At 40.5% G+C, this 22,628-nt stretch overlaps 1 protein-coding gene across 2 annotated transcripts in view; it reads left to right on the forward strand.

Moving 5' to 3' along the window:
- The first annotated feature begins 1,131 nt into the window (after positions 1–1,131).
- SLC4A10 (solute carrier family 4 member 10) overlaps positions 1,132–22,628 on the forward strand; it is a 164,358-nt gene continuing 142,861 nt past the window's right edge. The window contains exon 1 of one of the 2 annotated variants that reach the window (XR_010072083.1): positions 1,132–1,340. The gene's annotated coding sequence lies outside the window, so the exon portion shown is untranslated. The remainder of the gene's footprint in view (positions 1,341–22,628) is intronic. The other variant, XR_010072085.1, reaches the window with a different exon arrangement.

Below are 22,628 nucleotides of genomic sequence, written 5' to 3' on the forward strand. Positions count from 1 at the left end.
AACTTTGACTCCCCTTTCGTTTACACTCCCTCCTCAGCTCTGTGTCTTGCCTGGCTCATGTACGAATAAATCGACCTGGAAGATCTTCAGGAGACTTGAAGAACATGCCTCATGGCAGATGATATTAAATCAGATTTAGCAAACTATTTATTGATCTACTTTTAGACTGCAAAGGACATCCAAAATGTAGGGAATGGCCTGTTGCTTTGGCAAGGAAATCAGTGTTAACTGGGAGATAGAGGTTTAGTTGTTAGCTTATTTTTCCTAGTTGAGTCTCGGTTAATTTTGAGTCTTACGTGCACAGATTTGGATGGGCATGGGGTTTTTTGGAAGATACGCTGGGAAGTGGTGAATACCAGAAGTTTTCTGTCTCTGCTGTCTTGTTAGGCAGCATCGCACTTGTGTCATTAATAATGCATTTATTGAGTGGGTGCTCAGTTATCCTTATGCTCACTTGGATAGCCAAGTTTAGGCTTTGACAATCCTTTGTGTAGCTTGTTGGGGTTTTGGGATGGCTGAATGTAACCATTGAGTTGCAGCAGCAGGTAGACTAGGAGAAGCTAAGCGTGTAGCAGGCTTGAATGATAAAATCGGGTGAAAGAGGGGGTAAGACTCCTGCTAAACTAACTGTGTCCAGAAGGGATATGGTAGTCGGGTATGTGTTAGTGACTTGCGGGCAAGAGGGGATGGTGGGGTTATTTTGGTGGAGAATGGGACAGACCTCTATTTTGAAGGTGCTGTCTGTGTTGTAAGGGTCGAAGCCTGGCAGGACCGAGCAGAGGATCGCTGCTGCTGAGCGTCCTCCTGGCGCTCATCAAATCAAAACGCATCCTGCCCCAAGACCGCACTGAAGCAACAGTCTTTGGGGGCCGGACTGTGCTGGGGGTCTGGTCCCTCCGCTCCTTCCTCTCCGGCCGTGGAGCCCGCTCCCCTTTTGCCCGCGGGGACGGTGCGGAGGAGCTGATGCCAGGGGCGCGCAGGGCCGCGGTCGGCCCGCCTTTCCCGCCCGGCCGGGGGCGGCGGCGGGATCCGGCCTCATCCCGCGGGCAGGTGGATCCGGCTCCTGCCTCCCCCCCGCGCGCTGGGGCCGGCGGTGCGCGCCGAGCCATGTGACTGGCGCGCGCTTCCTGCCTCCGCGCCACCTCTGATCCGCGGCGGAGCGCGGAGCCCGGCGGAGGCGCGCGGAGCCCGGCGCAGCCTCAGCGGCCCCGCAGCGCCCCGGCAGCGCGGGCAGGCGGGCGGCGGGGAGGGCGCTGCCGCCGCCGCCGCCGCCGCGGCCCCTCCGCCGCCGCATGGAGACCCAGGACCAAGGGGCGCAGATGGAGCCGCTGCTGCCCACGGTACGGCTGCCGCAGCGCGGCCCCCGTCCGCGGAGGGGTTGCGACGCGCCCCCGCGGGGAAGGGGGCGCGGGGGGCCGCCTGCCCGCCCGCCTGCGCCGGGTGGGGGTGGTGGTGTCGGCGCCGGTTTCTCGGTGCGTGGGGAAACAGGTTGGCTGGCTCCGGTGCCGGGCGATGCGGCGGCGGGGGGGTGTCTGGGCGCTCGGGGCTGGAGCGGTGTGTGTCTGTGCGTGTGTGTCCGTGTGTCCCGCCGGGGCAAGCACCCTGCCCTCCGGCTCCCCCCGCCTCGGGCACCCCCTTCCCCTCGGCATCCCCTCTCTCCGCATCACCCGGCCTCCGACATCTCCTTTCTCAGGCTCTCCCTGCTCCCCGGCGGTGGGGCAGCGCTGGGGAGACTGCACCTGTGAGCAGCTCCGTGGGGATCCAGCCGCGGGGCTCGGTCTGTCTCCGCAGGTCCCCGGCCCTCCCTGCTTGTGGACGGCAGGGGAATCTGCTGAGCTCCGGCACCAGCACGGCAGGGGCTCGCTCCCCCCGGATCCCGCTCTCCGCTTCGTGACGCGGTGTCGCAGTTTTTTCTGCTCAGACGTGGAGCCGGGAATCCGTGGGGTCATTGTCGCCTGGGGGCTGCACGGTGCGCCCTTGCCTCTGAGCACAGCGTGGTTGCACAGCTGGGGCTGGGCAGCGTTTCCCCGGCGAGTACGAAAGGGTCAGTTGGTGGAGGACTTTTTACGCTGTTGGATCAGTGGGGACCCTCTTCCTGCCAGGTCTCCCCCAAACACGGGGTTTGCAGATACATGCAAGGTGTAAGTGTGGGTGTCGATCTTGATCTCCTACCGAGACTCTGTTTGTGAATGGAGGTTCCTGCCCCGCACTGGAGATCAGCCTGTCTGGGGCAGGGGGAAGTCCCTTAGGTGCATAGATGAGTGTCTGACTGCATCCACATCCCTGTGAACACACCGCATGGGTCTGTGGAGGCTTCACTGGCTCCTGAAACATCTCTGTGGTAGCACGACAAGCCTCACGATGTTGACAAAGCTTGAAAGAGACAAGTCTCAGCTGCTGCAGGTTGATGAGGTGTACTCATGGCAAGCCCGTTTTTCGTAGGGTCTGTTCCCGTCTGTTCATGTGGTCTGTTTTGCAATCAGGTGGCAGGTTGCTACACAGTGTGAGGTTATCTCTGGCTTCTCCTTTCTCCTTGTGGCGGGGACAGGTTTTCCTGTTGCTCTCTAGATACCTTTTATGAATCCTAATTCCTGTTGCTTGCTGCTCTTGCAGTTTCTGGCAGTGGAGTAGAAGAAGATCCCGTCTTTTTCACCAACAGACTGGTTGCCCAGTTCTGTTCCTTAGAGGGGTAATACGGTGTAAAGCCAGTTTCCATCTGTAGTTCATGATCACCGATTGTGTGAAAGACATAGTCCTCAGTGTTTCACACCAGTGCCGTAGTCTGCAGTCGGTAGCAGTCTCGCTCTTCCTCATACCTTGCTAGCCTACATGCTGGAGTCGCATTGTCAATGTGTGTTGTCCTTGGTCGGGTGACGTTCGCTGTGCAGGGAGTCAGAGGAGTCAGCTTTCAGAAGGGGCAACCTACAGGATTGCCTTGTGCTGTCTGGCTTTAAGTTTTGTTCCTCCAGGGCTGTGCACAGAAAAAAGGTCTGTTGCTGTAGTTGAGAGGACCAAAGAAGATAGTATTTCTTGTGTGCTGATGAGGGAAGAATTGTCCCTGCTTCCTTCTGCAGCCCTGACTGGCAGAGTCCTGCCCTGATGCCATACCTGTCTGCAGAGCTGCAGGTCCCCATCAGTGCTGCTGCTTGTGAAGTTCGTGGCCTAGTTCCCACCTTGTTTACTACAGTTAAGTACTTCACCAGCTGTTGTGTTTTCTTCAAGTAGGGAAGGGAGACTTCTGTAGTCCATGGAATATTTATTGTGGCCCGTCCTCTTCCTCGGTCCTTTATTACTCTTGCTGTTTCTGAGAGGGCCTCTGTAGATCGACAAGGCATCGTTGCTTTCCTGCCACGATGGTGGTAAAGGCACAGCTCCTTCAGTCTTAACAATTTCTCTGTCCTGGCAGCATTGTCTCTGTGTGTCAAGCAATAAAGCGTGTGTATGTGCTCTGGCAGTCTCAGCCTGGCTGATGTCTAGAGCCCTGCATGTGGTAAGGCTGAAATGGCTTTTGCATGGTGGGAGTCTTGTACCTGGAGTCATGGCAGAGATTAAGGAGCAGGAATTGGTGCTAACTTCAGTGCTGTTAGCCTGGGAGGTAACGCCATGACGTAGCAGTACCTTTAGAGTACTTCTGTTTTAGGGATCAATCTTCATCTTGACTGGAAGCAAATGGAACAAGAACGCAAGCTGTAAAATGGATACTGTTCTTTTCCCAAGCGTTGTCCTAATTCAGTGGATTCTGGATATGAAGAAAAAGGCTCCTTAGATGAAAGAGCTTGCTCCCTTCAAGGGCTTAGTCTAATGGCTTTGGTGTATGCAACAGAGTTAATCTTTTTTTTTGTGAAACTGTAACATATGATATGTTTTAATTGTTATTTGTAGTAAAAAGGTAGCAAATGTAGTCCTTGATTAACTTCATCTTCTAATGGTGCTCGGAGATTGTGAAGCCTCTATATAATTTCTCACCGAAATCCCCCAGTCTGTATAAAGTGGAATCTTTTTATTGTAGTGTATGTCATACGTTGTTAATGATTTATTATACAAGCTTCTAATTAAAAAACCCAATCCCTAGCAATTTGCAAAATGATAAAACATATTGTTGCCTGTGGTTTTGAGGAGTTAAATAACTTCCTTACCAGTCTCTTTTCACAAACTCCTTTTGCAAAGATCAGCGACAGCACCTTTGTTAGCAGTTAGGCTACTGCTTCTCAATTTTTTTGCAGCGTGGGCAAATTTCTGTGAAAATTATTAGAAATCTATTGCAAATTGTCTATAAGTGCAATATTGTAGAAATAAATGAAAAAGGAAATTCTTCACCTGGAAACAATTTGTTCAAAGTGCTCTTGGAAACATAGTCTTCTTATTGTTCAATACATACGGTAATATGGTAACAAAATACAGACTTGTATGCTTTCTCTATCATCTAATGTTTTGTTTATCAGTCATCAAGTATATTTTTTCAGTATGATTATTCAGGGTGCTTTAAAATAGTCATGAGTAATTGAAAGATTGATGAGGAGTCATCATTTGTTTACAGAATGGGAGAAACAATCTGCAGATCTTCTCTACAAAGATGTTTTATTGATTTCTAATCAAAGGTCCAGATATTGTTAGTTTGTCTGTACACACGCATACCTTATTACATGTAAATTATTTTGCAAATTGTCACTTAAGGCAGTATATTCATAGCAAAAGTTATTCGTAAGGTGTTTGTTTCTGTCTGTTCTGGATCTCTCTTGCATACAAAAGTCAAAATTGGCTTTCGAAACAGGGTTGTTACCTGACAGAGTTTTGATGCTTCAGATGGAAGGAGCATGTACAGACAGAAACATGCTTGGCGTGTTTTTTTCCTGTGTTTTCTGAAGGTAACAGTAAAACCCATGTCTGTAAAGCCAAATTGACTCTTCCTTTCTAAGTTTGTATTCCCTCGCCTTCCTCGTTCAGTCTTATAATTCAAAAGCGGTTTTGATTTATTTATGTGTTTCTTTCTTTATTTTTAAAATCTGGTAGATACAAGACCTTAAAGGCTGCCATTGCTGATATATGTCGACAGATACCTATAATGCAATGCATGCACTATGGTATGCTATGGTACGTATGCACTAGGTAGATATTGTTTGTATGGAGTACTCTCGTTGCTGCTGTAAGTGGCACGCAGTTATTACTACTTTAGGCCTCTGTATGTGGGAGAACGGTATAGCGAGATCTTGGGTAGTAACTATTTTTAGTGTAGCAGGTGAGTGTGGGAAGCTGCTCACAGTAACAGGCCAAATTCTTTTGCTTTTGTTAATGCTGAGTGGGACCTCCGGCGAGACTTGCAGATGAAATGTATTGCTCATTATGAGAATGGATGGCAGAGTCTGACCCCACGGTTTGTATAACAGTACTAATTCCCAGTTCACTTCACCAAAATTTAGCATTATAGCAACAGTTAAGGCAAGTTTATAGAGACTACAGGAATGTTGTGATTCTCTTGGAAAAATACCGAGGCAGTATTATATTTTCAAGACACGAGCACTGAGATAATGGCACCAGTGAAAATAAAACCCCAAAACCTAATTAGAAGTATAAATTTAGGATTGAACTGCTGCTTTGGGTATTTTCTTTTTTACTGCCTGATTCCAAGTTCTGACTGAAAAGAAAAAAAGAAGTCTCTTTTCCAGGAAAATGCGAGAATGAAGTGGAGTAACAATCAGGAATACATATTTCTTTTAAAACAAAACAACCCCCTCCCCTTTATATTTACCAATGTCATTATTAAAAGAGATTTCTCTGGATCACATGGTATGCTGTGGTGTTTCTGTTTAAGAATAATTGGCAGCCTGATATATATTTGTGCAAAAATAAGAAAAAGTAGGAATACTTCGTGGAAGTCATCCCACTTTAATGCATCTGTGCCTGGTTTGAGGTCTTCCCACTATTTCTACTTGTTAAATATGCCCTTTCAATTTCCTCTGCTAATAATTGCATCTTCACTTCCTACTTTTTCCCGTGGAAAAAAATAATAGAATCAATTCTAAAACAAAATACTTCCACTGACATCTTTTAATGCTTCTTAAATAAGTAATGTTTACAACCTCAGTGGATGAGAGGATTTAAGCAGGTGAGGGAAAACTTAATCCACTGTAAATCGTCTTGAACAATTAGTTGCATATCTGATATGAGAAGAGAAAGCCATAAGCATAGCATGTTCCTTTCATTTTTGTAACACACTGTAACATATGTGTTCAGGTCTGCATTGTAAAAACCCCAAATTTTTGAAGAATTATGTGATTGTGACTTCCTTTACAATAATAATGCCATTTTTATGTCATCCAAATTAATGTAGAACTGGATGCATTCAACACAGTTTTCAGTGTTGGAGAAGTTATTATAATGAAATGAAAAATAAGCTTTGCATATTTAAAGATGATTAAAATCTTCCCCACTTCTGCAAGGTTGTAGATTAGGATAGGCAAGGTGAAAGTTTGAATAGATGGTAAAGGCAATTGCTAAAAATAAAAGGAAGAAAGTGTCTGGGGCTGGGGAGAAGGTGCAGGGTGAAATAAGGGTAAAATTGAGACCGTGGAGAGATTGTGCAAACATGGAGAATTGAGGACATTATGGCTGACTGTGGTATGGGAGGAAGGAGGGAGCTGATTAAGTTGCAGGGGGAAGACTTGATTTGGTCATGGCATAGGGAAAGAAACGGAGGAACAGAAGCAGGAAGGTCAGCTCATGCCCTTGTCCAGTTGGGGCAAAACAGGATCTTGAATTATTACATGTCTTTGCTGATTTCCCTGGCCACCTCCTGGACCCTTTTCACTGTGTTTAATTAGCTATTTACGAGACATTGAGAAATTGATTGTACATAGATTTTGGAAGTCAGTGGAGATGTGAAAGATATTTCAAGATTTGCAAGTTTGCAATTTTAATCAAACAGAGCAGGAACTTAACTGCAAAGAAATAGCCACTTAAGCATATTTAGGAGAAGTGAAGTCTTCAAGGTACCTGAGGTAATATTTGGCATTTTTGGAGTATTAGCTGATTAGTACAGTACTACGTGCTGTGTTTCAAGAAAAGAAGAGCAATTGTAGAGCAATTCAGGAAGGACAGCAAAAATCAGTATGGGCCTAAAAAATATGAAGGAACATTTGAAGAAACTGGGATTCCTTAGCCTGACCATGGAGATGTGCACGTGTAGTATGTAAAAGGCTGCTGCTGCAAAAAAGACCAGTTTCTTTCTTATATCGCTACTGAATAGGAAAAGAAGAGGTCACGGGACAATATTAAAAGGATGTTAAAAACACCTGTATAATGCTATGGATAATGAAGCAGTGGAACCAATTGTCTAGTACATTTGTGGAATCTCCATTATCCATCTAAGTACAAGAAAGATGAATATCTGACAGGAAAGATGCATATATAGTTATTGCTGCAATAGGCCTGAGTTATGGACTAGAAGACCACATGAGATCGCTTCCAATCCTGTCATTCTGTGGCAGGGGCTCACTCTTGTCTTTTTGAAAAAGACTGTTTTGTAGATGGATGATATATTGTGTGCAAGCTGAGGAGAAAGGAGCAGTTTATCTGAATTATAAATGTTGGTACCATCAGTTAAGTCCACCTGAATCTTGAATTTACTATAAACTTTTACTATAAATACAACCAAAGAGTATATTAAGAAGATAGATGCATACCATTCATCCAATTTTGTGATTGCAAGCAGGTCTTAAAACTGTACCAAAAAAAAAAATAATTAGTGAATTTGTATCTGCGAAATGTTAAGCTTAAATGTAGATTTTTAAGCCTTTGTGGAGTCCTGTTGACTTTTTAAAGAGCATAGGAGTCTGTCTGCATCAGTGCAGCTGCAAGAAGTTCCAGGACAAGTTTCACTGGGAGCAGTCAATTTCTAGCTGTCACACTCAAAAATGCCAGCTGGGATAGTTTTGCAACTTTTTCTGGAAACTTGTATTAAAAGTAGTCAAAATGTTATAAATTAAGAAAAATTGATCTGAAGCCACTGTTGTGAGGAATTGGTCCAGATAACAGTCACTAACGATTGCGCTGGATTCTCTCTAGAGGCATTTGTAGTCACTGAAACTATGTAAAGGTAGGAAAAACCCAAACCGTGCTATTAGATTCTGGCACAAATAGAAAATAGATACTTAAACTGTGATTAGTCTGGAAAACTATGTCATTAAATTCAATAGCAAAATGCCACGTGATTTCTGGAGAGGAAGATCATATGTACACGTAAACTTCCTTTTCAACATATGAGTATGTACAAGGGTTTTATTTTAGAAGTAAGCAGCCATCGGCAAGAATGTGATTTTGTGTCACATCTTTCCCAGGGAAACACTGAAAACTCTGTGGTGGTTGTGTGGTGTTAAGGATGTTTATATAGCGTTGTAAACATCAATAGGAAATAAAGGTACAATCGGGAGATTGTGTATCAAATCATAAGTACTTTTACTGACTAGTAGTTTTCATATTTTTTTGTTATAGAATCAATAGGAAGAAATATAAGTCGGGAATAAATATAACTTCAGGATTGCAGGATTGTTTTTTCTTCTCAAGCATTTTAATTTTGGGGTTCAGGAAAATGCTACTGGTAGATTTGAATAATTGAATTTATGATTGTAGAATACAAGCTAGAAACAAAAAGGGGTTGCATTATATTGATGTGCTCAGTATTTGTAAGATTCAGTAAAATTTTCAGTTTTGTTTTTTGTTAGTGGGATGAAGCATCAAGCTTCTGAATACTAAGATGCAACTTATTCATTCTGTAAAGCTATATTTCTGTTGTAAAATGAAGCAGAAAAAAAGAAAAAGTAATTCCAGGATAATTCCTCCAGTCTTTCCTAAATCTGGTTGGACCAAAGATGCAAGCGATAAATTTGTGCTAGAGTGTATTTCTTCTAGAAAGAGGATTTTGCTTTCAACATCCGTCCGTCTGTCTGTCTATCTACCTACCTATCTGTATCTTTGACAATAACCAAACAGCCTATCAGTCATACTGTTAAAGTTCAACTAAAGAAAAATATCGATGTCTTTCCTCACAAATTAAGATGTTGATTTTTTTTTTTTTATTTAAATGTATACTGAAAACATGCAGAAAAGTAGGGAAGCTTTCTGTTTGGAATTAAGCAGCATAATGATGTCTAAAATCAGCTTGAGGAGGTTGCCAAAATTCCCATGTGACGATCAATAAAGTCTAATTGCAGTTCTAGAAATGTGCATCATTTTTCAAGGCAAGACTCAGTAGAGTTGAAGACGTCATTCTCATTCTTGTTTAATTATTTCATCTGCTTATCTTGTAAGACAAAGCCTATTGCAACAGCTGTAAAACAAAAGTGAATCTTGAGCTTTTAGCTAAATCCATAAATTATATGCTCTGCTAAAAGTAGGAAGTTGATATTTTTCATTTGAACTGCAGCTAAGTGATTATAATGATGAGCATTTGAATGGCAGGTATTAGCCCCTCATTTGCTCTGGAGATTTGTTCTTTATCTTGGGGTTCAAGGTTGAATTTATACATAACACTGTTCCCAAGGACTGCTAAATAGCCGTGCAGAAGTGGTTGAACCACTATTGTCCCTGTTAACAAAAAAAATTCTCACTTGTTCTGCCCAAGTGGGAAATGGATAAAGTTTTATATCATCTCTTAAGAATGCAGAACAGTTTTTTATGGGATTGCACTGCTGGTATCTCAAGTATATTGATGCAAAATTGAAAAGATTGGAAGCTTATGATTTGAAAATTTGTAACGAAGAGGATGTGTTTTCCTGTTATGCTCTGTAGTATGACATGTAACAAAAATTAGAATTTCATATTACCTGTGGAAGAGTGGGCATTCTTCTGCCTTTGATTTTATGAAAATACGGGTAACCTGTGTCCTTTTTCGGAAGAATTGGCGTGCTTTAAGAATTTCTTTTAATCATTCTTGTGACCTATTTAGGTAAGTACTGAAATAGAACCACAGTGTCCCAGAACAGTACATTATTGTGCTGACAGAAGGGATATTATATGTATTGGTGTTTTAAATGAATTTATAGAATAAAAGTAGTGTTTCCTTCCACCCCCTCACCCCTAAATCTATGCAGCAGTTGCTGCCAACCATCTTAATACTGTCCTCGGAAACAACCTACAGTTTCCAGTTCATTTGAGGCTACTGCTACTTTGTTTGAGACTCGTATGAGTTCCAAAAGTATCAGCATCAATACAAGTGTTCGTGCAGTTTCTGCAAGTCTGCTGTATTCTGAGACTTTAACGTCCTTCACTTTTTTGCAGGAATTTCATAACTTAGGTTGTAACCCATATTATCCATCTCCTTCAATTACTGTCATCCTTTCCCTTTATTTGAAGAGAAGACAGAAATGCTCAAACATAAGACTTGACTGACTATATAATTATCTTTTAGAAAGCTTCCACTTTATTCTGTTTTTCTTCTTAATGATTGTGTTTTAGTGAAATACTTAACTATGTCCACTTGTTTTTATTGCAACATTATAATAGCTTCTGAAATTAAATGTGGCAATGAGCTGTAAAAGCACTCATAAAGCTGTGTTTCATACTCATCCGAGAGTCTTCTCATGTGAAAATTCTAATAATAGGCGAATACCATATCTTTTTTTGAAAGAAGTATCTGGATAAATCCAGAATAGGTGATCGTGGTCTCAAAAATAGTATTAAGCAGTCCAGAAACCTTCATGCTTGTCTTCACCAGTTTCGTAGACAGGAGTTCTTTCTGTAGCCATCCAACTGGCTTTCTTCATTAAAATCAAATGTGCCTCTTGTGTTTGGAATAACCCCCCACCACCCTCATCTTCTAGGAGAATGAATTGAGAAGAACCCTGCTATGGAGTACCCACTGAAACCTCACGTTAACTCACAGGGCTTTGCTCTAAAATGACATTGGAAGAAAAGGTTACAGACTTTAAAGTAACTTTTAAAGAAAAAGCCACATTCAGTTTTAGAGAGGATGAAATGTTTTTTCAATGATCTGTAGCTTGCATAGTTTGATTGTGTTTGTTTCACTTCATCTTGCCTAAAAGTTTAGGACTCTGTGTCTGCTATATCAGAATTGATTTGCTTTGGCTACCAAACACATGGTATTTTTTTTCCTGTTTGCCCAGCCATAACTAAGAGTAGATGAGAGGTTTCTAAATGCAAGCCAGTATTGCCCAGAGCAACAGAAAACTGTAGTTACCTCTGGAGTGGAGAAGACCCATTGAAGAGTAACCTAAGAAATAAATATGCAAAAACCTAGTAGTTTTCTGCTGAGTATTTGTGAACTATGATTTTTTTTTTTTTCCACTTCTCTGGCCAGTGCTTCTGTATTGGCCAAATTTGGGCAAAAATAATGGAAGCAGAAAAAACTTTTTTGCCTTCCAAAAGTCGCTAAAGACTGCACATGCATTAACAAGGCATGCAGCTGACAGAAGCAGATCTGTGAAGGAAAAGAGTTGGTTTTGAGAACTGAATGTCTTGACTGTACCCATGATGAAGGATTTGCCTCAGGCTAGCTTCTGCCGCAGAAACCATGTTCCTATTAGCAGTTACAATGAGATGTGCATGGTAACAGGATTATAGCTCACAAGCCCCCAAAAAACCCAAATCCGGAAGCTGCCTTGCCCTGCCTCCTTCCCCTAAATTTCTCCATAAATATGAAACTTGTTAGTGTATGTTAGTGTCTATGAAATATGTTAGTGTCTATGAAAAAAAGTTAAGATGGAGAGAACAGATAGAACTTCTTAAAAGAATCTTTCAAAGAAAAACATGGAAATATTAAAGGGAAGACATCTAATGAAAGTTATTACCACAACATGTACATGTGTAAAACTTAACTAAATATTTCTTTTGTTTGACTTTTGTTTCTTCTTGTGTGAATGACTCAGATCTGTACAATCCAGTCGTGTGCATGTTCATACCACTTAGCATGTTTTGGGTAGTTCAACACAAGGAATGTAGGCTTTGATGAAGTATCCAATGCAGGATCTGAGAAAGTCTGGCGGGAAAATAATGTTCTTGTTCTGAAGCCGTTTTTTTTAATCTGAAAGTCTTCGATTCCTGGTACTTAGAGCAACTCGTCATATAAAAATTCGGAGTAGTATTTCAATGACAATGTTAGAAAAAGGTAATCTCTACAAAACCAGTTCTTGGTGACTCTTGGGCTATTAAAATTGCTAACTGGCACTCATCAGAAGTTATTCATTATTTCATGTTTATTTGTTTGTGTCTATCTATTCTCTCTTGACTTGCACACAAAGGATGGCTGTAGAACTTACATAAATGCAAGGTAGGTTTACACTTGATAAAATTGAGGTAATCTGCTTTGTGCTTGGCCTCACATAGGAATAAACGGTAGTTTGTTATAGCATGGATAAGATACTGTAAATGAGCCACCAAGTTTGGGTGGTTGCATTTTTTTTCTTTAGGCAAAAAATTGTGTGAACCTTTTGGGATGAGGATCGCATCTTTGTTCTGGGTGGATGCAGGGTCTGTCACGAAGGGGTCCTGGCCCATGACCAGGTAGTCATCAGGAGCGAGGACAATACGCATATGATTAATAAAATTGCTTTTTGGCTTGAATGCAAACAAATAGATTTCTGGCAATGTAAAAATAATAGAATCTACTTTTTTTTGCTAGTTTGTTATTCTCCTGTTTGCTCACGGAAATTACTGCGCTGTTGCAGCATAACTATTATGACTGTAATCACATAAAGTGCTTGCTGTAAGAGTGCAAATAATAATAATAGTTATAAATTGTGAATGGACAGAATTAAAAATACCTCTTAGTTTGTGCTTTTATTTCTATATTTGCTTTTGGTTGCTTTTTTTTTTTAGACTAATGAAACTTTAAATTTTCTTGACACAGCAAATAGCAAATTTTATTGATTAGGAGAAGTGCTGTTTTATGGATATAAAATTAAAAAATTCTAGAGGGTTATGATTAATCTCATTCAAATACTGTAACGCAGAAATTGTTATTTTGCTATCTGCTATGCTTTAATCTTTGAGTCTCAAATTTTTCGTTTCATAGTGATTGCAGAAATAACTGTTTGTATAGTACTTCCATTATGAATATTCATTAAAAAGTTAAAAATGTCATTAAAATAAGTCTGGCAAGATTGTCTTGAGGAAAACAAAAAGAATGGATAAATGGTCTGTGCAAACTGTAATACAGTACTGTTAATGCCTTACAGTTATAGCACAGGTTTTAATAACTCATTTTATTAGTAAGAGTGTGTTTGGAAACACAAGCATTGGCAAAGCATGGATTTGATGGATGGACCACTCAGTGGATAAGGAACTGGCTAGATGGCCACACTCAAAGGGTTGCAGTCAATGGCTCAATGTCCCCATAGAAACCGGTGATCAGTGGTGTTCCTCAGGGGTCAGTACTGGGACCAGTGCTGTTTAACAACTTTGTTGATGACATGGGCAGTGGGATTGAGTGCACCCTCAGCAGGTTTGCCGACACACCAAGCTGTGTGGTGTGATCGACCTGCTGGAGGGAAGGGATGCCATCCAGAGGGACCTTGACAGGCTTGAGAGGTGGGCCTGCGCGAACCTCATGAAGTTCAAGCAGGCCAAGTGCAAGGTCCTGCACCTGGGTCATGGCAATCCCAGGCATAAATACAGGTTGGGCGGAGAATGGCTTGAGAGCAGCCCTGAGGAGAAGGACTTGGGGGTCTGGGTGGAATGTGCAGGCAATGCGCACTTGCAGCCCAGAAGGCCAACCACATCCTGGGCTGCATCAAAAGAAGTATGGCCAGCAGGTGGAGGTAGGTGATTCTCCCCTTCTACTCTGCTTTGGTGAGACCCCACCTGGAGTACTGTGTGCAGCTCTGGAGTCCTCAGCACATGAAGGACATGGACGTGTTGGAGCGGGTCCAGAGGAGGGCCACGAAGAGGATCAGAGGGCTGGAGCACCTCTGCTATGAGGACAGTCTGAGAGAGTTGGGGTTGTTCAGCCTGGAGAAGAGAAGGCTCCAGGGAGACCTTATAGCAGCCTTCCAGTACCTAAAGGGGGCCTACAGGAAGTTTGGGGAGGGACTCTTTATCAGGGAGTGTAATGATAGGACATAGGGTAACGGTTTCAAACTGGAAGAGGGTAGATTTAGATTGGACATCAGGAAGAAATTCTTTACTGTGAGGGTGGTGAGACACTGGAACAGGTTGTCAAATCATTGTTGTCAACTTTTATGTTTCTGCTATAGTCTTGCAATCTTGTAGCTTCAACACCAAGAAAACTCCTACATTCTAGATTTTTATTTAAAAGGTAAAAATATAATGGGCAAGATTTTAGCTCTCATGGTAGAGATAGAAAATGTGAAAACATCAGTCTTGATAATCCAGAAGGCAAAAATCATCCTATGTGTGCTTCTTTTTAAATCTCATCTTCTGAGCCCATCCCTTGAGTTTTAGGTGCTACTGCTGGGTCTAAGTATCCTTTTTCTGTAATGAATTCCATCTCTCCCTAGGATGGTTTTCTGTCAGCTGTTTAGGGTGCTCGTTGTCCAGGTTGTGCTCCTTTTTGATTCTGTGCTCTACTCAGGCATTTTCTCCTGCTTCACACAAGTTTATGTTCAAGGGGAGGTGAGAGTTAAGTGGCTGCTGATGTGGACACAATATATATAAAAAAACCTTCCAGAGCACCTTCTGTGTATTTTTTTTTTCTTCAAGAAAAAAGGAGGAATGCTAAATGTTGTCTGACCTGTCCGCAGCTTTCATGTGGTACTGACAGTCACCATCTGGAATGGTCTTGGGTAATGTCATTGATGATGGCCCTGAGTGCTGGCAACCTGAGACTGGGCTTTCCCTGAGCTTTCAATTTCAGGACTGCAAAACCTGGATCATATTTTGAGGTTGTGTCATTCAGCATTTCTTGACTAATGGGGAAATAGTTTGTGTTCAAGTTGAAGCTATGTAGATTAGGAGTTGTTCTGGAAATGCGGCAATTCAGGAAGCAGAGAATATGATACCATGAAAAATAAAGAAAAGGTCAATACAGAATAAATCCTAACTGTTTCATTGTAGCAGAAAAAGTGAATTTCAATAAAATTATTGATCACTAAGTTAAAAACGAGAAGCACTTTTTCCACAAAGTGTAGAGTTCAAGTGGACAACTTAGTGATGTGGGATATTGTGGTGGCCATCAGTGTAAATAGGTTAAAAAGGAATTAGGTAATTAAGCATAATGATCCTAATTCAACAGATGCCCAGCTTAGGAAAACCTTAAAGTGCTGACTACCAGAAACTGGGACTGAATACCAGAGGAAGGACCATGACCATTTGCTGTTTTCCTTTTTTTCTTGTACTCTAAGAACCCCATAGCAGGGCAGCCTGAGACAAGATACTGTATTTCCAAGTTTTCTGCAGTTCTGCTTTTGCTTTCCTTCCTGGGGTCCATGAAATCGGGTTTGTCATTGTTAGCTTGGCAGTGTCGGGTTATGTCTCAGATGTTTTTGTGGAAAGAGAAATAATTCTCTTTGGTTTTACCAATGACTTGTTCATCTGTAGATTAGATAATTTAAAAATAGCAGCTAATCCAAAATGAGTTGGGATTGCCCATGCAGTGTCATAACTTTCTTGGGCCACAGTTGTTTTCTTTGTGTTCAGTTACGTTTTTTTGTTGGATTGGATATTTCAGGAGAAAGATGTTCCTGATTGAGGGGTCTCAAATGTAGGAAAATGTAGCAATTGTCGAACGTTTGCTGTTTTAGCAGTGGGCAGCAGTAACCTGGGAGAGGTCTGTCAAGACTATGTTCTTGCTGAATTCAGTAGCAAAGGAAGAGGAGTCTTGTTCTGCTCTGCCCATGCATTCTTGTTTTCTTGCAAGCAAATGAACCATCTAAATGTGGACATTCACAGGCTGGTGAACTGCTGTCCTTCTTCCCCAAAGCACCTCCCTTTGCTGAATTTTTGGAGTTTTGTTAATGTCATTGCTCTGGCTGTCATCACAGAACTGATTTTTTTTTAAATCCAGTTTGCTTTCAGGCACTTTTGACAATCATTTTGAGTGAGTTGCCCAGCAATTTATAGGCTAGAGCTTGGCAGGACATGCCAAATACTTGCTTTTTACAATGGGCAAATAGTTGTATATTAGTTTAAAGTTTCAATTATGTACTTCAAAGGAGGGCACAAGGCTGCCACTGAGCCAGGGAAAGTCATTGAAGGACCTGATGATGGCTGCCAAGTGCTTTCACTTTAATTGTATTAATGACAGACTACTATATTGGATTTTGCTTAGTTGATTCATTTGGTTACCAGCTGCGTGTGATCCAACTGATGGGCCCTAGATGGCATCTAGTCTGTCTCTTTGCTGCTGCTCTGCACACTCCCTTAGCATCTTTATCGTGCGCTTTTTGCTGGCGAGCAAAGGGAGCTCATTGCCTGGGTGATAGTACACATGGCTCTTGTAATGGGAAAACAACATTGTAGCATTTCTGGGAGTTACAAAATTTGTTAGTTTCAAAGGTTCCCACAAGTTTCCCTGCTTCAGTCTTTGGATACCAAAATTGAGGTAAGTTTTTGGTCTCCATTCACTGTGCAGTTTTACATAAGAGAATCCTGGTCTCTGGAATCAAGCAATATAGTCACGCACACTGTTACTAAGATTTGTTTTTTCAGATGCATAACCACTCAGTATGTTGGAAGATCAGCAATTTTTTTTCTGATTGTTTTGACAGTACCACTGCATGCAAAATTCATGGTCGTTGTTTCACATGTATCTTCAGGTGGATCAGGAGAGATGCAAACCCAGGTTTATAACTGAAACCACTGCAAGTATTTAAAAATAACATTTAAAACAGTATTCAGGGATGCTAGAATAAAAATTGAATGCAAAGATCTGTAGAGAAGACATGTTTATGAAACATTTTCCTTGCAGGACTGGGTAAGACTAGATGCTTTGTAAGAAGGAAATCTAGGAAAATATTCTCTGTTTCAGGATTAAGGAATTAAGTTCTCAGTTTTGGATTGTGTTTTGCTGAGAAACCAAGCTTGAATTGTATTTTAAAGGTTAATGCTCAGATTTAGAAGTTTGGGCTTAAAAAAATCTCAAAGTTTTTAACCATTATTCCAATCTCAGTCTCTAGGTTTGGATCTGATCTATGATAAAGAAATACCCAGATACAGAAGTTTTTCCATACGTATTTTTTGTTTATTTGGGTGATAAGACTTGGCCAAATTTTATTCAGGAAGGTGTCGTGCAGCGTACCTTGATTGAAACCAATGGAGTTATCCAACATTAATATTAAAAGCTGAAAATGGTGTTTCTCTCTCTCAGGCTATTTCTGTAGTAGTTTCACAGTTTACACAAACATGTAATAGCATCCTGTTTTCATATGCCGACATTTTCATCCTTTTCATTTTGTTTTCTGTTTTTCTGCTCTTCTTTGGTTCTCTCTTTGTCCATTGTGCCCCACCATCAGGAGTAGATTGTCACTTGGCGTGGTTGTGCATATGGTTCTGTACAATATAGGTTTTCTAATCCTGACAGCTGAGAGCTACAATGGCAGCCGTCTGAAATTAACTTAGAAACTCAGGATCCTAATCATTGGGTTTTGTGCTGCTTCAGCTGTCTGCACTTCCAGCCAACTAAACCAAGCCTGTATTACTTGCAGATGTGTAAGTGTGATAGAGCTGATTGATGGGTCAATTCAGGATTCATTCAAAGTTGAGAATCCAGCTGGGAGTTGAAAAGGCAAGAAAGCCTTTCTTCCACATATGTACGTGGAATATATTGGAGAAGATGAGATCTAACTCTTGAGATTTAAAGGATATGTACACAAATTTTCAAAGACATTTAGACATCAAAATTATATGGAAGTTTCTCCTCAGATTTAAAAAAAAAAAAAAAGTGTAACTAGATTTGGCATAGTATTTTCACTGAATGAGACACTTGGGCAACTTACCTGAATAAAAAACCCCAACAAAACAACAACAAAAAACCTTAGCAATTAAATGCCATAATTTTCTGACAAAACAATGCAAAGTTATACTGAACAAATGATATGTTAATAAATATACAGTCACCTAAGGAACTATGTAAACATACATTGAATCCTTCTGGCTTTTAAAAACTGACTAGATATATTAGATCTTGGTTTCCACTTCAGTATACTTGCAGTGTTATACTAATGAATGAGAATAGATCTCTCTTTTGGAAAATACCTAAAAATCTAACTGCAAAACAAGATTAAAATAAACTGTTTAACTAAAATGACCTACAAGCTCATTTAAATAATGTTTGTATCAATTTTATTTTAAATTGATCTGCTTTGCCTAGGGCACAGCAGAAAAGGGCAGAACCTGGAGAGTGCGAGCTATGCAGGCAAGATGCCTGTGGCAAAGTCTGCTGTATATTTCGTTAGTCAAATGCTTAAAGATGCTTGTTTCTCTAGGTACCTTTTAGCTTTCATCCCCTTCAGCAATGATGAGTCTGTTCTCAAACTGTGTTTTCTTTGTCATCGCTCTAATGGGATACTTTCTGCTGACTGGTTTTCATTTGGGGGGAAAAAAAAAAGAATTACTGTTCTCTCATTTACTACTTTGTATATTAAGAGGTGTAAGTCAGAGGTAGCAAAGATCACCATAGACTAAAATAGGAGTGCACTCTTGACTGTCCATTTGTTGTTTGAGAACATCTTCTGGATCACTATAACCAGAATAGTAAAATTCTAGATAATTAGCATCTGTATTTCATAATTCTTATTCTTTACAGAGTGTAGGGAAATTTCAGGTCAGATCAGTGAAATATAGTATCTATCTGAATTGCTGCTATAATTTGTACTGGTGTTTCCAAAATATCTTATTTTGGGGACTTCTAAAACAAACAGGGAAAAAAGGTAGAGAGACTCTATTTTTTTAGCTCAAGGTATTCCCTTAAGGCATGGGTGATCTAGTTGCAGTTTCTCTCCAGCAGCTGTGAGAGCACTTGAACATGTATCTTCCACTTCCAGGGTGAATACCTGATCCACCCCAGTGAATCGCAGCTGGACCTGCTAGTGGACCTTTACAATACCACGCAGAAGATGGGGATTACTGGTGCATTGCAGAGGTTTCATGTTGTTGCATAATGCATTGAAAAAGTTGCATAATGTATTACATGAGAGTTGAGGGTTTTTTTTGTTAATTTGCCTAATTAGTTTCTTTTTAATTCACGGAACTTCATCCAGTTACTATAGTAATTAACGGAATCTTCCTGCACTGAAGTCTTAGACCATAATTGAGTGCTTTCTCTACATATCTGCTTGTAAGGTTGTTTTGTGTTGTTGGTTTGTTTTTTTTTATTTTTTTTTATTTTTTGGTGTGTTTTTTTAAGAACAATTTTTTAGTGTGTTTCTTGTTGGCAGAATTTTATTACATAAGGGAGGTGTAGTGTTATAACAGAGGAGAGCTTTAGCTAAACAAGACCACTTTGCAGCATTTCCTAATGGTGCATGATTTGTCTGATCTAATGTGGGAGTTTGTTCTAGCACGAGATTTTCTCCAGCAACAATTATTTTTCCGCCCCTTCCTCAAATACTTAGTGATCTGCGTTAGGAGGCCTTCGCACTGTTCATAGACTGCCTCTCAGTCAGTGATTTACATATAGTTGTTTCGATTAGGATCACTGTCTTCACTTAAAATTGACCGTAAATATTTTGAAGAACTTGATCCTGGGCCAGGGATGCTCAGGATGGCCTAAATGAGGATAGTCAGAGACAGCGGGTAAAAAAAGGGGATAGCACCCATGCATCAGTTGCATTAAATTACAGTAACCTATCTAGATAGAGAAAATGTAATAGAATCATAGAATTATTTAGGTTGGAAAAGACCCTTGGGATCATCGAGTCCAACCGTCAACCCCGCTCGACAAAGTTCTCCCCTACACCATATCCCTTAACACCACATCTAAACGAGTCTTAAACACATCCAGGGATGGTGACTCCACCACCTCCCTGGGCAGCCTATTCCAGTGTCTGACCACTCTTTCTCTGAAGAATTTTTTCCTAATGTCCAGCCTAAGCCTACCCTGCTGCAGCTCCCTCTTGTTCTATCGCTAATTACGTGTGAGAAGAGACCAGCACCAACCTCTCTAGAATGGCCTTTCAAGTAGTTGTAGAGGGTGATGAGGTCTCCCCTCAGCCTCCTCTTCCTCAGACTAAACAGTCCCAGCTCCTTCAATCGCTCCTCATAAGATTTATTCTGCAGGCCCTTCACCAGCTTCGTTGCCCTCCTCTGCGCTCGCTCCAGCACCTCGATACCTCTCTCATTGAGGTGCCCAGAACTGGACACAATACTCAGGGTGTGGCCTCACCAGTGCTGAGTACAGGGGGACAATCACCTCCCTACTTCTGCTGGTCACACTATTTCTAATACAAGCCAGGATGCCATTGGCTTTCTTGGCCACCTGGGCACACTGCTGGCTCATGTTCAGCCACTTGTCAATTAGAACCCCCAGGTCCTTTTCTGACAGGCAGCTCTCCAGCCACACTTCCCCAAGCCTGTAGCAATGCATGTCAAAATTTGAAATGGAAGGAAGGGGCAGCATTTTCAAATTACTAGCACATACTTTTTACATGCTTATCATGTTCAGAGGTTTTTTTTTTTGATACTGATATAGTTTTTTTGCTGTTCATAATTTCACACCAGTTTATTGACTGTAGTTTCAAAATAGAAATGAAACATTGGCTTAATTATTATTTGCATAGGGAAAATACGGTCATTTTTCTAGCATAAATACCAATGCTTTAAAAGAAAAAGTCTTCACATACCAAAGAATTACGTTCACTTAAGGAGCTAGAATTTTCTCCAACTAGTTATGATTGGCAAATGGATTTAATAGTCTTTCTCCCTCTGGAAAAGACTTGTTAAGGCTAAATGATATAAAGTTTCTGAAAATAGGGCAACTGTTATTAGAATAAATGACAAAAAATGTAGTGAAAGACATTTATCATCTGAATAATGTATTTTTGCTTGGAGGCTTACTTATATTTAGTCTCTGTGTTATAAATATCACAGTTGTAATTTTTCAGTAGAAGAATCACAGCAGTAATTGTTCTGATAAACTAGTGACAGAGATTTTGGCTTATTCTCCAGCACCCCGTTATAAAATTCAGATGATAAAATACAAAGATGGAGATTTTTTTTTTTAATGTTGCCTAAGTGATTTTGATGCTTATTAATTTTTAATGACATCTGAAAATCTCCTGAATATGGAGCTTTATCCCCTTATTTTAAAATTTTATTTATGACCGTTCAAAAATACTTCGCAATTTCATTTTCTTCCTGAAGTTTTAGAGCGTCATATAAATCCTTGCAGCAGTTTTTTTTTGGATTTATGTTTTCTTGTCTTGCTGACAAGATTAGGTTGGTTTTCTAAATCGTGTCACCTATCGAGGAAGTTTTTCACTCCTTATGTGGTTATCTCCTGCTAAGGAATGAACAAAGAAACGTCTGCTTGATTATTATTTCATTGAGTCTCTACCTGATTCCTTTAGGCCAGAAATGTTCTTACCCTTTACAATTAAAAGCAAATTTAGCTGTGAGCCATTGTCTGGGAAATGGATAAGATTAGTGAGGATATTTACTTCCTGACAATGCAGAGGATTTCTTTATGGTTTCTAGCAATTGTACTAGGAAAGAGCTGGCTGTTACCTTATATTTTGTTCAGTCTAGCACTTCTGGGTGTCTGGAAAGTTGGGTTTTCAGTTTCATTTAATTTGTTGAGTTCCACAGTCTTTAATCATCTTGTTGTTTGAAACTTCTTGTTGAAGCTTAACTTGGATTTTACAATGGAAAATTTATTCATGTTGTTTTGAATTATACCTGCTTAAACAATCCTAAATCATCCTCCTCAATCCTCAGTTTAAATAGTACTTTGTTATCGTCTCTCTTTTAAACAATTTAAGCTTTATGTTTGTCTTCTTTTGTAAATGAACACATCTGTTGATCGCTTAACTGTCTGGATTTCATGAAACTTTTGGGGAGCATTTCGATACACCTGTCTTTACCTGCTTAGACTCTTTAAACAAAATTCAAAAGGTGATTTTTAAGAAATTAAATCCTGGCCTACAGCCTAAATTATTCAGATTTGTAAAATACTTTCAGGACACTTAAAAACAGTTAGCTGTCAAAGCACAGGCATTGGTAAAATATGAATGGAAATGGAAGTGGGAATGATCTGTTCTTTCCCTAAAAGATTTTTTACTACATTTTAAATTTTTAAAGAAATATTGCAATGCTTATCATCTTAGTACCTGGGCTCCTCACAAGGATGTTTTTACACCATTGTCTCTCAAAAGCAGAACCTTCATTATTCTTTCATCTATTTAACTTATTCCAGAAAGTATGCTATGTAATGGTGATGAGAGACTCCTTGTTGGATTTCCTGTGTTCTTATTTAAGTGATTTTTGAAAATTAAAACCTTGCAGTTATTTTGCACAGCTGAGCAGTAAAACAGTTACCCACTGCGTTTTAGTTTATATATCGTGGAAGATGCATCAGGGAAATACATTCTGTGGAATTGGTTCAAATTCTGCTTTTTGTGTACCTACAGGACTTCATTAAATCAACGTCCTTGTTTGAAAAGAAATACATGCGTAATTGGACTCATTTATAATATATCCTTTGCGGGTAACTATGTTGAGGAGTG

Source organism: Chroicocephalus ridibundus, chromosome 7, assembly GCF_963924245.1.
Source record: "Chroicocephalus ridibundus chromosome 7, bChrRid1.1, whole genome shotgun sequence".
Lineage (NCBI taxonomy): Eukaryota > Metazoa > Chordata > Aves > Charadriiformes > Laridae > Chroicocephalus > Chroicocephalus ridibundus.